Here is a 13,863-nt window from a genome sequence, read left to right as displayed (position 1 = left end):
GGTCGATGCCCATCATGATGTATGTCTTTCATCCATGCCGTCCGTTTATTTTTCTACATCATTTTATATACGAAATAAAAAATGAGTATATAACAGTCTCAAGTAGACCACGTTACAGGGAACCATGTTGAATAAGCGTCAACCATTAAAATCTTTTTAGAGGCTATAAAAGTTTCGGATCAAGGTTGTATTTATTTTTGGCCTAATCAATCGATTGTATGTCAAATAAACAGTACAGTGGGCCTCAGGAGGATTTTAATGGTGGATGTCCAATCACTATTGCTTTCCTGCGGTGTGGTTCACCTGAGATTTATATCCTTCTCATTTTTGGTATAAAGCCCTAAAATGATCCGTAAAAAATGGATGAAGCACATACATGAAGGTGGGGCCCATAGAGCACCAACCATCAGCCACGGGGCTGGTGGCAGGGGAGTAGCCAATCCATTCTCCTATTCTCGGCACGGGTGCCAGCATGGCCCAGCCGTGCAAGATCCAGGCTGTTCATCATGCAACCTGTACGCATTTTGAAAAACATAAAAAAGAGAGAGAAAGAAGCGGGTCCGATCATCGGGTGGGCCATAAGTGTATGTAAAAGACAGACGGTGAACAAATCACCTAGTGGGCCACACGCATGCCCAAACGGACCAAGTGATAAAAACCTTGGAATACGTTCCGCACGTGTAAAAAGTGGGAGATGGAATCCCATCCTCTGCTCGCACATGCAATCTTCTCGTTTGTTAAATGACGAAACTACCCTCAATATATTACCGAATAACCGAGTCAAACCACATGAAACTCCAAGCCGGAGAAGGGTATATTCCTTCCGGCTTTGTTTTGGTACGCCTTCCTCTTCCGGCAGTTCGGAACTCCAGCAGCGGCAGAAACGGTAGCCCGCGGACCGCGAATTCTCCTCCATTTCCAGGCGCGCTTCTCTCTCTCTCGAACCCTAACCCTTTTCTGCGATTGTTTGAAATATTATTTCATCAGAGCTTTGGTTTTTCAGTCGCCAGCTACGAATTTTCAGTCTCTTTTCGATTGAAGAAACCCTAGATTTCAGGATCGGTTCGGATTGTAGTAGAAATCCTCCTTTTGTATTTGAGGTTACTGTATTCGATTTTGACGGCAATTGTCGAGGTTTTGATATCAGAACTGTTGCAGTATTCTTGTGTTCTTTTTTTGTTTGGTTTTGTTTTTAGTGTTCTTTGTGGTTTTTACATTCCAGAAACCCTGGAATTGATGTTCTTGAATCGATTGGAAATGCTTTTTTTTTTTTTGTGTTGTTGTTGTTGTTGTTTACAAGGCGAATTTCTACCAATTGTCATTTCTTCCATCATGCATGTTGTGTATAGATAGGTAGATAATGGCCTGACCATCAATCTGGACCGTTCATCTGCGGAGCTGCGCCTTTGTTGGCGAGAGTTCCAGATTCGATCAGCATGATAATCCTAGCCATCAGATTGGTGCTTAGAAATGGATGTTTACCATTAAGTGCTTTCTATCTTTGACCAAAAATTTCATGCGGCACAGCTTGGATTGGTGTGATTTTTGGTGCTGGTATGCTAGCAATGGGCCTCGCCGATGGACAGTCCAGATTGATGATTGGGTTTCCATGTCTGGTATGTTTGACTTGCATCCGTGTGTTGCAAGGATCATGATATGTGTATCTCTTACTTTGTGAAATGCAGGATTTTTTGGCTCATCATCAATCTCCCTTGAGAAGGACAGCAATCTCTATCATTGACCTCATAAGGTACTGTATTATCTCTGTTTTGTTAGAAGGGACTGGCATTTTATTAGTTCCATATCATTTGCACACGTGATGGGAAAAAGGCATTTTTGCTGGTCTTAAACTGAATGCAAATAACCAAAATTCATTTGGGAGTATGCAATTATGGATGGTGTTGTTTTATGGGACACATGTTATTTTTCTCAATTCTATAAGTTAAACGAGTAACTGTATTTTGGGAACTTTGTTGGTTAAACCAATATTAATTATGGTGTGCCGTAAAGGGCATTACGTAAAGGTAACGGTGGCAACTGTTACATGTTATGGGGTTGTAATGGCCGTAACAGCCGTTATGGAAAAAAATGAACCGTAATTGCCGTTAACGGTACGTTACATCCCCTATGAAGGCCATAATAGCTCGTAATGGTATATTATGGGACAGACACATGTTTTTCATACTTTTTAATCAACACTATGGGGTAGATACATGTTTTTCAAGGGTTTTTCAATAAATAAAAAAATAAAAAAGAGAGACTGTAATGGCCGTTACGGGGCCATAACAGCCGTTATGCCCCGTATCGTAAAGGTAATGGTGGTGGCCATTACGACCACCGTTACCATTATGAAACACCTTGTAAATATTATCAAAGCTCGGGAAAACAAGATTCCCCTTGTCATGACTTGTTAATTTTTCTAGTTGCTGGCCTTGTAGATTCTTAGTGGAGGAACTATATGACACGTGGTCTGCATCTTTGCACAGTATACCAGGTTTCTATTTCTGACAAGTGGGGCCCATGGTCTAGTAATCTAGAATTCTAGATCATTGGTCTGTTGTGTCCTATTGTGGATGGACTATGCCTCAAGAACCTCCTTGACAGGATGATCTTAGCCTTTCAATTTGTGGCATATAGTAGATGTTTAGAAGATAAATACAACTACAGTCCATACTCAAATAAAATGTTCCTAACATTGTTTGCTTGATCTTCCAATATGGGAATTTTTGGGGCATTTTGCATCCATTGTGGGAAATAGACCAACGGTCTTGATTAATGAACCATGGGCTCCACTCGTCATAGTTGAAGATCCAGTCTATGGTGAAGATGTGGGCCACTCACTGTATAATTCTTCTTCTTAGTATGGCGGCTTAGTTTTTGCTATGTCCAAAGTGTTCAGTAAATTTCATATATTGATGGTTGCAAATGTAATCTGTGCTCAACTATGATCTTATAAGATTACAGCTTATGGTGTGAGGTAAACCCAGTGTACATTGGTTTTTCACTGTAGCAGTGTGGACTTAAGTGGTTGCATTGCTTAAGGACTTTTAGTTCGCTGATGCATATGAAAAAGGAAATGTATCTAGTCATTTACCATGACTCAGGGCCTGCTTGAATTAGGGCTGCTTCAATACGTTAGTGCTGGCATCGCTACACACCTACGCAGTACAGCAGATCCTCTAGCACATGGCATTCTAGGGGGAGCTTCATTTGTGTCACTCTGTTATAATTTGCTAAGTATATGCCCTATAGTTATCTGCAATTTATAAATTCGATGATGAATATTGTAATTATAATTTAAATACCACATCCACAGTATTATATTAGATTTTTTCTAAACAAAGACAAGATTAACAGTATCTAATCACTGTCCTATCATTATGGAGTCTAGTTTCGATTCTTGGGGTCCAATTGCTTTTAGATTCAAACTGATGTGGCTGGAAGAGGACTTCTAGATCATGGTGAGATTTGGAGGACGTGGATTAGATTGATGAAGCACATGAACATTGCTGTGAGCTTTGGCTTCTCACTTTGATTAAAGAATGATAAAAAGGGAGGCCGGTTTGAAAATGGCTTATCTTTCTTCTTGAGAGATAGGCACATATTTATAGACTTTATTAAGATGAGTTACTAACTCACTAGATATTCATGCCATAAGTTACATGAGTTACTAGTTAATCTGGTGCATCACAATAGTACAGAACTGTGTACTTCACTTTTCTTACTATGGTGCTCTTTCGTGTACATAAGCGTAGTACTTCACTAACAAACATGATGTTACTTGGGAAATGGCTCTAGATATTTCATGGTGTGCCGTAAAGGCTGTTACGTAAAGGTAACGGTGGCAACCGTTACACGTTACGGGGTCGTAATGGTCGTAACAACCGTTATGGAAAAAAAGACCTGTAATTAATGTTTTAAATATCGTTATCGCGTAATGTATCGCAACCTTGGGATACGGATACATATCGGTTATCGTATGGGATATATCAATTGTATCGCGTAATGCATCGTTGTTGTTGGGAAACATGGGAACATTGGGAAATTGGTCGATTTTTTCAATGAAACTTCAGGGATTGTTGAAAAAGACGTTAATACACACATAGAATCAAAACATTACAAAAAAATGTACATAGTAGGGGTTTCCTTTGTATGGGGTCTTAATATATGCACTTTTCAATTGAACCGATGCAAGTATATTCAAAGTCTATTCATATAATTTATAAACATAAGAAGACATGTATGGAAACAAAAGCAATACATTCAAAAGCAAAAGAAGAATGACTAGATCAGGTTACATGCATGTTTAATTTTATGTTTGGATATAAAGATTGCAACTCGTTTGTGAGAAATTTCGATTTTTCTCAATTTTTCGCAACTTGACCCATCTCTCCCAAATCTTGAAATTGAAGTTCCAAATAGATTTGTAATCATTTGACACTATTTTAACATGATTTACAACAAAAACATGCATCGGAAATAAAAAATGCTCACTGGATTGAATAGGCGGGATATATTGGTAGTACCAATGCGTTTCGTGTCGCACAGGTGGGATACAAGATATATCATGGGATATATTGGCTGATATCGTCGATATTTAAAACACTGTCTATAATTGCCGCTAATAGCACGTTACATCTCCTATAAAGGCCATAATAGCCTCGTAATGGTTTATTACGGGATATACATGTTTTTCATACTTTTTCAGCAACATTACAGGGCAGATACAGGTTTTTTGGGGGTTTTTTTTTTCAATAAATAAAAAAATAAAAAAGAGAGACTGTAACGGCTGTTACGGGGCTGTAACAGCTGTTATGCCCCGTATTGTAAAGGTAACGGTGGTGGCCGTTACGGCTATCGTTACGGCTATCGTTACTGTTACGGAACACCTTGAGATATTTAGAACAAAGGAGGAAAGCCTATGGAACTGAGTGATGTTGATCAAGACTAGGTCAGGAGGGTAGATGAGGGCTGCGTTTCTTATAGGGCCTCCAGGATGTAGAGGGTGGTATTTTGAGTGGTAGATGATTTAGTAAAGGCAATCGTTGGGGAAATTGGAGATGGTTTGCACACTCATTTTGGAAGACATGGTGTCACAATGGCATGTATTCCCCTGGTTGCACTAGGTGGTCTCTGAAGGAAAAATGGCAGTTTCTTAGGTAGGTTTGCAAGAAAACCATATATATTAAGTAGTGTGGTTGTCAGTTTTGATTGACAAGATGAGAGGGTGTAAACACAAAGCTAGATGTATGGAAGGGTGCTTTAGAATCATGGTGTCATTTGGATTGTGGGAATTTGAATGCCTGGGTATTGTAATAACTACTACTCTCATTATTCCAATTTCCAATATTTGGAGGTTGAGCATCGAAAATCCTGACAATTTAAATGCCTGCCAGATATTGCAATGCTCAGAACATGGGCACATTTGATTTCCAAAAAGATGATGGAATTTCACTTTAATACCCATTAAGGACTTCCCATAACTTTCCTTAGGGTCATTGAACCAAGGTGATTTTTTCTCAGAGAGATGGGCAATATTATTTTTGAAGGTAATGGTAATTTTATTAAAAAAAGTGTCGAGATGGTTCAAAATAATCCCATACGTCCTCCCAGAAACAAATATTCTCCTCGTTCCATAGGGTAAAGCCTATCCCTTCAACAAATTTTGGGTTCATAGAAATAATCCCCTTCCAGATCATCGGTGCTCTATACAAGGAGGATTCCTAAATACACCATCCTCCCATAGAATACCCATACTTGCTAGCAATCATGTCCCTCTACATTGCCGCTTCCTCCATCCTGAACCTTCACAACCGTTTACCCAACAACACATTGTTCATCAAACCTCAAATCCTTAATCCCCGCTCCTCCTCCATCATGGGGTTTACACACCTCCCCTCAACTTAATAGATGGAACTTGTTCATCCCTTCTAATCCTTGCCACAAAAAATCACGCTTTAACCTCTACAACCTCATCAACCCTGACTTCCGGCATTGGAATAAGGACAAAACATATTGGAAAATTTGATAGAGCTACTTTAATGAGAGTTATACGATTCCTTAGTGAGAGATATCAACACTTCCACCTTAATAACTTTCTTTTGAATCTTTTCCCCACCGCATCCCACAAATGTTTAGCCGATTTACCAATATAGAGCGACAACCTTAGATACATGGAGGGAAAAGAGCTTGCCCCACATCCAAACGATTTAGCTAGCCGCACAAGCTCCTTGGCATATGAACACCCAACATTATGCCCTTAGCAATATTAACCTTTAACCCTGATACAATTTCGAAGCATCGAATCACCATCCTTAACTTCTCCACCATAGATGTTTTGGCATTACAAAAGAGGATCGTGTCGTCAATAAACTGCACATGGGAAATCAGAGTGCTCAACCTCTCAACAGAGAGACCACGATATAAATCAATCTCTTATCCATGCTCCAACATTATGCACGTCCAGGGTATGGGCGAATGGCTAGCGTCGTGGGTTTGCTCCCCACAGACATAAGTTTGATTCCCCTCTTTGTGCTTTACTCGATGCACGTAGTTTTAGGTGATTGCGTGCATCTCCAAGGAATAGTCTCGCCTTAATAAGGGGCGAGGACAACCCGTCATAAAAAAAAACCATTATGCCCAAAGGCTCAACTACCACTACAAAGTGGAGGGGAGAGAATGGATTGTTTTGCCTGATGCCTATCAAACTCTTAAAGAATCCTTTTGGGGATCCAATAATCAATATTGAGAACCTAGTTGAATTGAGACACTCTTTAATCCATTATCTCCACCTCCTTCCACACCCAATACCCTTAAGCATGAAGTTCGAAAAATCCCAATTCAGCATATGCTTTCTCAATGTCCAGCTTGCATACGATGCCTTTCATCCATTCCTTACATCTGGTGCACTCATGAGCAATAAGAGCCTAATCTAATATTTTCCGACCCTCAACGAAGGCTCCTTGAAACTTATTAGAAATAACTCCAGCTAGAATACTTCGGAATCTAGATGCCAGGACTTTAGCAAGGATCTTGTATGGAGTCCTAATCAGGCCGGTAGGTTTGTAGTCATTTAAATCTTCCACTCTTGTCATCTTTGGAATTAAGGCAATGAATGAGGCCCAAGGCTCCTTCGAAATCCTCCCCAGCTCGAAGAATTCCCCCATGAAGCTCATCACCTCCCCTTTCACTAGGGGTGTCAACGGGCCAGGTTAGGGCCGAGCAAAGCTCTATCTAAGCCCGACATGAACTTTTCAAAGTATGGCCAAACCCAGCTTGGGCTCGTGACAGGCCAAAAGAGTTTAGCCTGAGCTCGGCCTGAAATACATTTTTAGGGCCTGAGCCAAGCCCGAACCAAGTTATCCCCAGAGAGAGAGAGAGAGAGAGAGCTGTACCATGGGTGCAAGATGAAAGCAACCTGATGACAATGAATTCATCCAAACCCAAATCTAAAATCCTCATCTCATCACAAACCTTTAGTGCATCATCATGTAATCCCGCCTGAGAATAACAAGAAATCATCACATTCCAAGCCACCAAGTCTTTTTTAGTCATTTCGTCAGAAACCCTCCTTGCCATTTCAATTCCCTCTTTCCCACCACTAAACCTCACGAGATTCATGGATACCATGACATCCGATGCAAACCCAGTTTGGCTAATTGATCCATGAACCTCTTTGCATTTCTTCTCGGCCTTTGCTCCCTCATAGGCCTCGAGTAGGAAAGAAAAGGTGAAGGTATCTGGGGAAGATTGTCCCTCATCAATCATTCTATTGTAGAGTAAGATGGCTTCTAGAGGGAAAGGGCTTTGAGAGTAGCCTCTGATGATTGAATTCCAAGTTGGGGTTTGTGGGTTTGGCATTTGATCGAACATAAGGTGAGCATGTCGAAGGTTTTCGGATGTAAACTTCGCAAAAGCTAAGGAGCTTCTGAGAGATGGAAGGGTCGTGCTGATAGCTGTTGATGAGAATTTGAGTGTGGATTTTTTGAAGCCTTTCCATGCTGTTGCAACCTTGCAAGAGAGAAAGGATGTTGTTGATTTTGGACATTTTTAAAAACCTGAGGAATGATTACGATTCGTAAATGAACCGTCCAAGTAGTTGGACCCACTATAGATTGGCCATGTTCTCGTAATTGGATTGGCTAGATAATGCTGGTTTCCCATTTATGGAAATTTGCTTATCGTTGCCCACTGGAGCCCACATGTTGAGTGGTCCAATAACTAGAACCGTCCACATTGTGGATTTTATCCTTTGATTTAAAAAAGGCCTGATCTAATTCTCCGAAGCAAGAAGCTCCAACCTTCTTACGGAGCTTGAAAGGAGGGTGAAAAAAAATTTAAAACGGAGGGATTTTTATTTTTTATTTTGAAAATGTCCGGGCTGCGGCTTTTGGATAGGTCAGTCTAAGCCCGACCTGATTGATAAACCGGCTTTAGTTTTCAGCCTGAGCTTGGTCCTCAGGTTTGAAATTATAGCCCAAGCTCAGCCCGATGCAATCCAGACCCAAAAGCCTGTTGGGGCTAGCCTGACCCATTGACAGCCATACCTTTCACAGTCTTTGATGCAAGACATGAAAGTTAAGTATGAGATGCAAGAATTCAGGCTTAGATCATACCAATTCAGAAACAGTTACACAAATTCGACATCCCACATGACAGTTCAAATCATTCAATTAAAAGGGGAATCAGTTTAGGACTGGACCAATAAAAATTATAAACCAAACGATGTCAAAGGGAAATAGAAATCAACCACACATGCATAAAAATCAGTCCCTAATCCAAGGGATTCCCAATTTCAATTCAAGGAACCCTAGGGTGATGAAAATGGCAAACAAATTAGGGAAAACGCAATCTAGGTTTAGGGTTTATGAAGAAAATATGTATGGGGAGGCAAAGAGGAATAAAACTTGAACCAAAGACGATTCTCACGTGTGGACAACGGGCCTGGGGTGCTCGCACGTGCACAGGTGCCTGGCCGCACGTGCGAGGGGGCGTCGGTTTCGAGAAAGCCCTCCTTGGCACTGGTCGGCTGGGGGTGGGCTCCAAAACCCCGAAGTTTCGGGTTGATCCGAGCGGCGGCTTGTGTGTAGTACTCTGTCGAAGTTTCTGACCTCCTTCAGGGTCGAAATCTGGAAATCTGTTGTAATGAAGAAACTGATGCAACAAAGGATGAATTCGAAGCACGGATGGTAGAAGATGGGAAAAAAGAGATGATAGAAGATAGGGTGAATCGGGATAAATGTGGTTTCGCACCACAGTAGTTATCCCTTCGAAAAGGGAGGGCTTCGCACCCACTTTTGAATTCTTCTACAACTCACAAAGAGAGCAGAAAAAAATAAAGTAGGAATTTTTATTAAACTTTAATGAATAAAAAGAACTACAAGGGGTGCCTATTTATAAGAAAAACATATACCCTAAAACTCTCGCCATGTGCGCAACCTATTACTTGGTGATGAAGTAAACCAAAATAAAAACTAATCAAAGAAATCTAAAGCGTTCATGATATTCTAAATATCATAAATAATCAAAACCTAAAATACGAACTTAATCCAACTAGTGGGCCTCGACCATGAGATCCCATGATGGGCTTTACTTGATTATTGAGCCCACTCCAAGGACCCAAAACTCCGTCTTCTAGCTAGAGGGCCCTCCCTGGACGTCGTCATCGAGCTAGATCGACGGTGGGGTCCTCCCTCTCCTCGCGTACGTGCGTAAGGGCGGCTTGTGTGCGTGTGTGCGTGTGATGTGCTCATCAATTCTCCCCGGCTGTGAAGATTTCACCACTGGTGAAATAAAATTCCTGAACCGCTCTAGGATGTTAGGATCAAGTCTCTAAAGCTTCTCTTCAGTGAGCCACGTGCTGTCTGAAACTGGACGTGACTTCCATTTAACCAGGTACTTCTGAAACCCGCTGTCCGACGTTGAAACTATCTGATAGTCCAGGATAACCTGTATTTTCTCTTTGGGTGTATGAAGGCTAGGTATGGGAGGTAGAGGCTGGGAAGAAAGGTTGGGAAGAGTAGGTATGGGAGGTAGAGGTTAGAAAAATGGGTTGGGACGGGTATGTATGGGACGTAGAGGATGGGAAGATGGGTCGGGAGGGGGCCATGGATCAAGGGAAATGTCTGAGGAATTGGGATAGTTAGGTGAAAGGTTGGACAATGCATCAATGGCCCATTGAAATGCAAATAGATCCTCCACATTAAATGTGGAACTAATTCCCATGGAGGGTGGAAGATTTGCCACATACGCATTGAGACTGTTTCGTTTTATAATTTTGAAGGGTCCAGCGCTACGCGCGTGTAACTTACGAACGGCTCCCAGAGGATACCGCTTGGGCCTGATGCGGACCATCACAGTCCCTTACATTAAATTCCTTCAAACATTTATGTTGGTCTACAGAAAATTGGTAATGTTCATTACTATTAGTGATCTTCTACTTGATTTCTTAATGCCATGAATGAATGTGATGTGCAAAAGACTGCAGGCTCTGACGCCCTATGGGACAATGACATAGGGACAAGATCAATAGGTTTCTCGGGTTTATAATCAGTAACAACTTCATAAGGACTGAGACCTGTGGACCTATCGACAGAACTATTAAACGCAAACTCGGCTGTAGGTATTACGGTGTCCCATGTTCTGGTGTGCTCTATATCCCTCCTAGGGGGAGACTTATCCGGTAGATCATCAGGAAAGACATCATGAAACTTATCCACTACCAGAATGGCCTCAGTGGGTAACTCTACATTAGCTTCTGATGCACTTTCTAGCCACAAGGCCGCACATGTTGTACTCCTCAAAATAGTGGTCTTGATGTCCCTCATGGGGTAGGTGCACTGGTGGACGCCCATAACTGATTACTTGGTTAACTCCATTCATTGGTCTATCCTCCTGGCCACCTGCCTGAGTTTGGACATCCACCCCAATGGTGGGGTTTGTCCCGACGGAGGCCTTTAGTTGGGTAATGTTCACATTAAATTGATCAAAGCGTTGGTCTATATATTGCTCCCAGCGCTTACCCAAAGACTCGATCTGCTGGGACAGTTTGTTTAATGACTCTATCAGTTGCTCCATGTTTAGTGTAGGGTGTAAGCCAAAACCATGACCCGTACGTGTGGGCAAAGACTTGCTAACTCAACCTAAGGACCTTCTACTGCGACTATATGCGTCTAAAAAGAACTCAATGACCCTATGCGACTCTATATGAGGGAAACTACGCAGTGCGTACCAAAATCCAGCAATGTAGCTATTGAAATAAGGGAATAACAGAAAGTTACAGCAATGAATTGCTAACTTCTTGTTAATCAGAAAAACAACAACTAATATCGGGAACTACGGGTTTTTAAATAGCTATATATGATAAACTGGGTGTATGATGGACTCAAACAAACTAACCCTAAGCATCTAATGTATTCCCCTATAAGAACCCTAAGCTCTGATACTAAATTTGATGTAGGACATGAAAATTAAGTATGAGATGGAAGAATTTAGGCTTAGATCATATCTCACATGACAGTCCAAATCATTCAATTAAAAGGGGAATCTATGCGGGTCCAGGCCGACACAGGCTAAGACTGGACCAATAAAAATTATAAACCAAAAGATGTCAAAGAGAAATAGAAATCAACCACACATGCATAAAAATCAGTCCATAATCCAAGGGATTCCCCAATTTCAATTCAAGGAACCTTAGGGTGATGAAAACGACAAACAGATTAGGGAAAACGCATTCTAGGTTTAGGGTTTATGAAGAAAACATGTATGAGGAGGCATAGAGGAATAAAACCCGAACCAAAGACGATTCCCGTGTGTGGACAGCGGGCCTGGGGCGCTCGTATGTGCGCAGGTGCTTGGCTGCATTTGCGAGGGGCGTCGGTTTCGAGAAAGCCCTCCTTGGCACTGGTCGGCTGGGGGTAGGCTCCAAAACCCTGAAGTTTCGGGTTGATCTGAGTGGTGGCTTGTGCATAGTCCTCCGTCGTAGTTTCTGACCTCCTGCAGGGCTGAAATCTGGAAATCTGCTGTAGTGAAGAAACTGATGCAATAAAGGATGAATTCGAATCACGGATGGTGGTAGAAGATGGGAAAAAAAAGATGATGGAAGATGGGGTGAATCGGGATTGATGTGGCTTCGCACCACAGGAGTTAGCCCTTCGAAAAGGGAGGGCTTCGCGCCCACTTTTGAATTTTTCCACAACTCATGAAGAGGAGAAAAAAATAAAGCAGGAATTTTTATTAAACTTCAATGAATCAAAAGAACCACAAGGGGTGCCTATTTATAAGAAAAACATGTACCCCAAAACTCACGCCATGTGCGCAACCTATTACTTGGTGATGAAGTAAATCAAAATAAAAACTAATCAAAGAAATTTAAAGCGTTCATGATATCTAAATAACATAAATAATCAAAACCTAAAATATGAACTTAATCCGACTAGTGGGCCTCGATCATGAGATCCCATGATGGGCTTTACTTGATTATCGAGCCCACTCCAAGGACCCAAAACTCCGTCTTCTAGCTAGGGGGCCCTCCCTGGATGTCGTCATCGAGCTAGATCGACGGTGGGGTCCTCCCTCTCCTTGCATACGTGTGTAGGGGCGGCGTGCGTGCGCGTGTGCGCGTGATGTCCCCATCAGTCTCCCAAAAGATTTGGAAAAATGCTAAGGGTAATCCATCTAGGCCTAGCGCTTTATTCCTTTCCAAAGGATCCATAACTTTCTTGACTTCATTTTTAGAAAACGACCTCTCAAGCGATTTCGCTCCATCCCTTGAGAGGCTTGTAAAGGGCCGATTATCCAGATTTGGTCTCCTCCACCTTCATCTGTGAAGTGCTCTTTATAGAAATGGACCACCATAGCACTTGCGTTATCTTTTTCTTTGAACCTCTTGCCCTCCACTTACATGCTACTCATATCGTTGCAGTTAGCTTGAGCACTTCTATGTTGTGAATGGATCTTGTATTCTTGTCACCCACCTTCAACTAGGTGGCACACGACTACTGCCTCCACTTAATCTCTTCCTCCTTTAGGTGACTCGCATAGTCTTTCCGAGCTTTTGTTGAAGAATCTTATCTTCCTCTTACAAGTCCATCCCCTCAGCCTTGATGTCAATCTCCTGAATCTTGCTAGGGATTTCTTTAAACTCGATCTTCGTCCTCCCCTCACTTCCCACTTCCAAGTAATGATTTTGCCTTTTACTTACTTCAGCTTCTGACTTAACTTGAAACTTGCATAACCCTCTGTTTCAAAGGAACCCTGCAAATCTTTAATTAGATAAGAAAATCCCTCCACCTCTAGCCACATTAACTTGAATCTAAATGGTTTCGGGCTCCAGTTTACTTCCTCAACCTCCAAAAGGATTGGACAATGATCAATTACAGGTTCTGGTAAACCACGTAGAGAAACCAAATTTCAATCCATTCAGCTGACATTAGAAATCAATGGGCCACACTTGTTCATTTAACTTGAACGCTTTTTAAATAAATAAACAGTACACAACACATGATTCCTGACTTGTAAGCCACCAAACACAGGCAATATAATTTCTTGGAATCACTATGCCTACTATAGGAAGTTGGCCAAACAAAGAAATTATAACTACCAACGGTTACAATATCTTGGCATTGCAATACTTAGTAATTGAAATATCTAGGGCATCCAAATGATCCTTAAAGGATTTAAAATTAGTCAGATTAAAACAAAGTATATTGAATTTTTAAAAAACCAAAAAAGTATATGGAGTTCAATTTTAGTAAAGTAGGTGGAAACAAAGAATTAGTTAGGATTGTTGACCATGAAAATTTCCAAAATGACCATTGTCGATATCTCGAGTCAATAATTCATGAGATTGGGGAGATTGAGAAG

At 41.4% G+C, this 13,863-nt stretch overlaps 1 protein-coding gene across 3 annotated transcripts in view; it reads left to right on the top strand.

The window, feature by feature from the left end:
* Positions 1-850: 850 nt before the first annotated feature.
* Positions 851-13,863, top strand: part of LOC131231411 (uncharacterized) — a 60,363-nt gene continuing 47,350 nt past the window's right edge. Inside the window, exons 1-2 of one of the 3 annotated variants that reach the window (XM_058227582.1) lie at positions 851-922; positions 1,686-1,750. The gene's annotated coding sequence lies outside the window, so the exon portion shown is untranslated. The remainder of the gene's footprint in view (positions 923-1,685; positions 1,751-13,863) is intronic. The other 2 variants (XM_058227581.1, XM_058227583.1) reach the window with 2 other exon arrangements.

Source organism: Magnolia sinica, chromosome 17, assembly GCF_029962835.1.
Source record: "Magnolia sinica isolate HGM2019 chromosome 17, MsV1, whole genome shotgun sequence".
In the NCBI taxonomy this organism is placed as follows: Eukaryota; Viridiplantae; Streptophyta; class Magnoliopsida; order Magnoliales; family Magnoliaceae; genus Magnolia; species Magnolia sinica.
The sequence above is the reverse complement of the archived record's forward strand: the minus strand, read 5'-3'. Positions and strand labels throughout refer to the sequence as shown.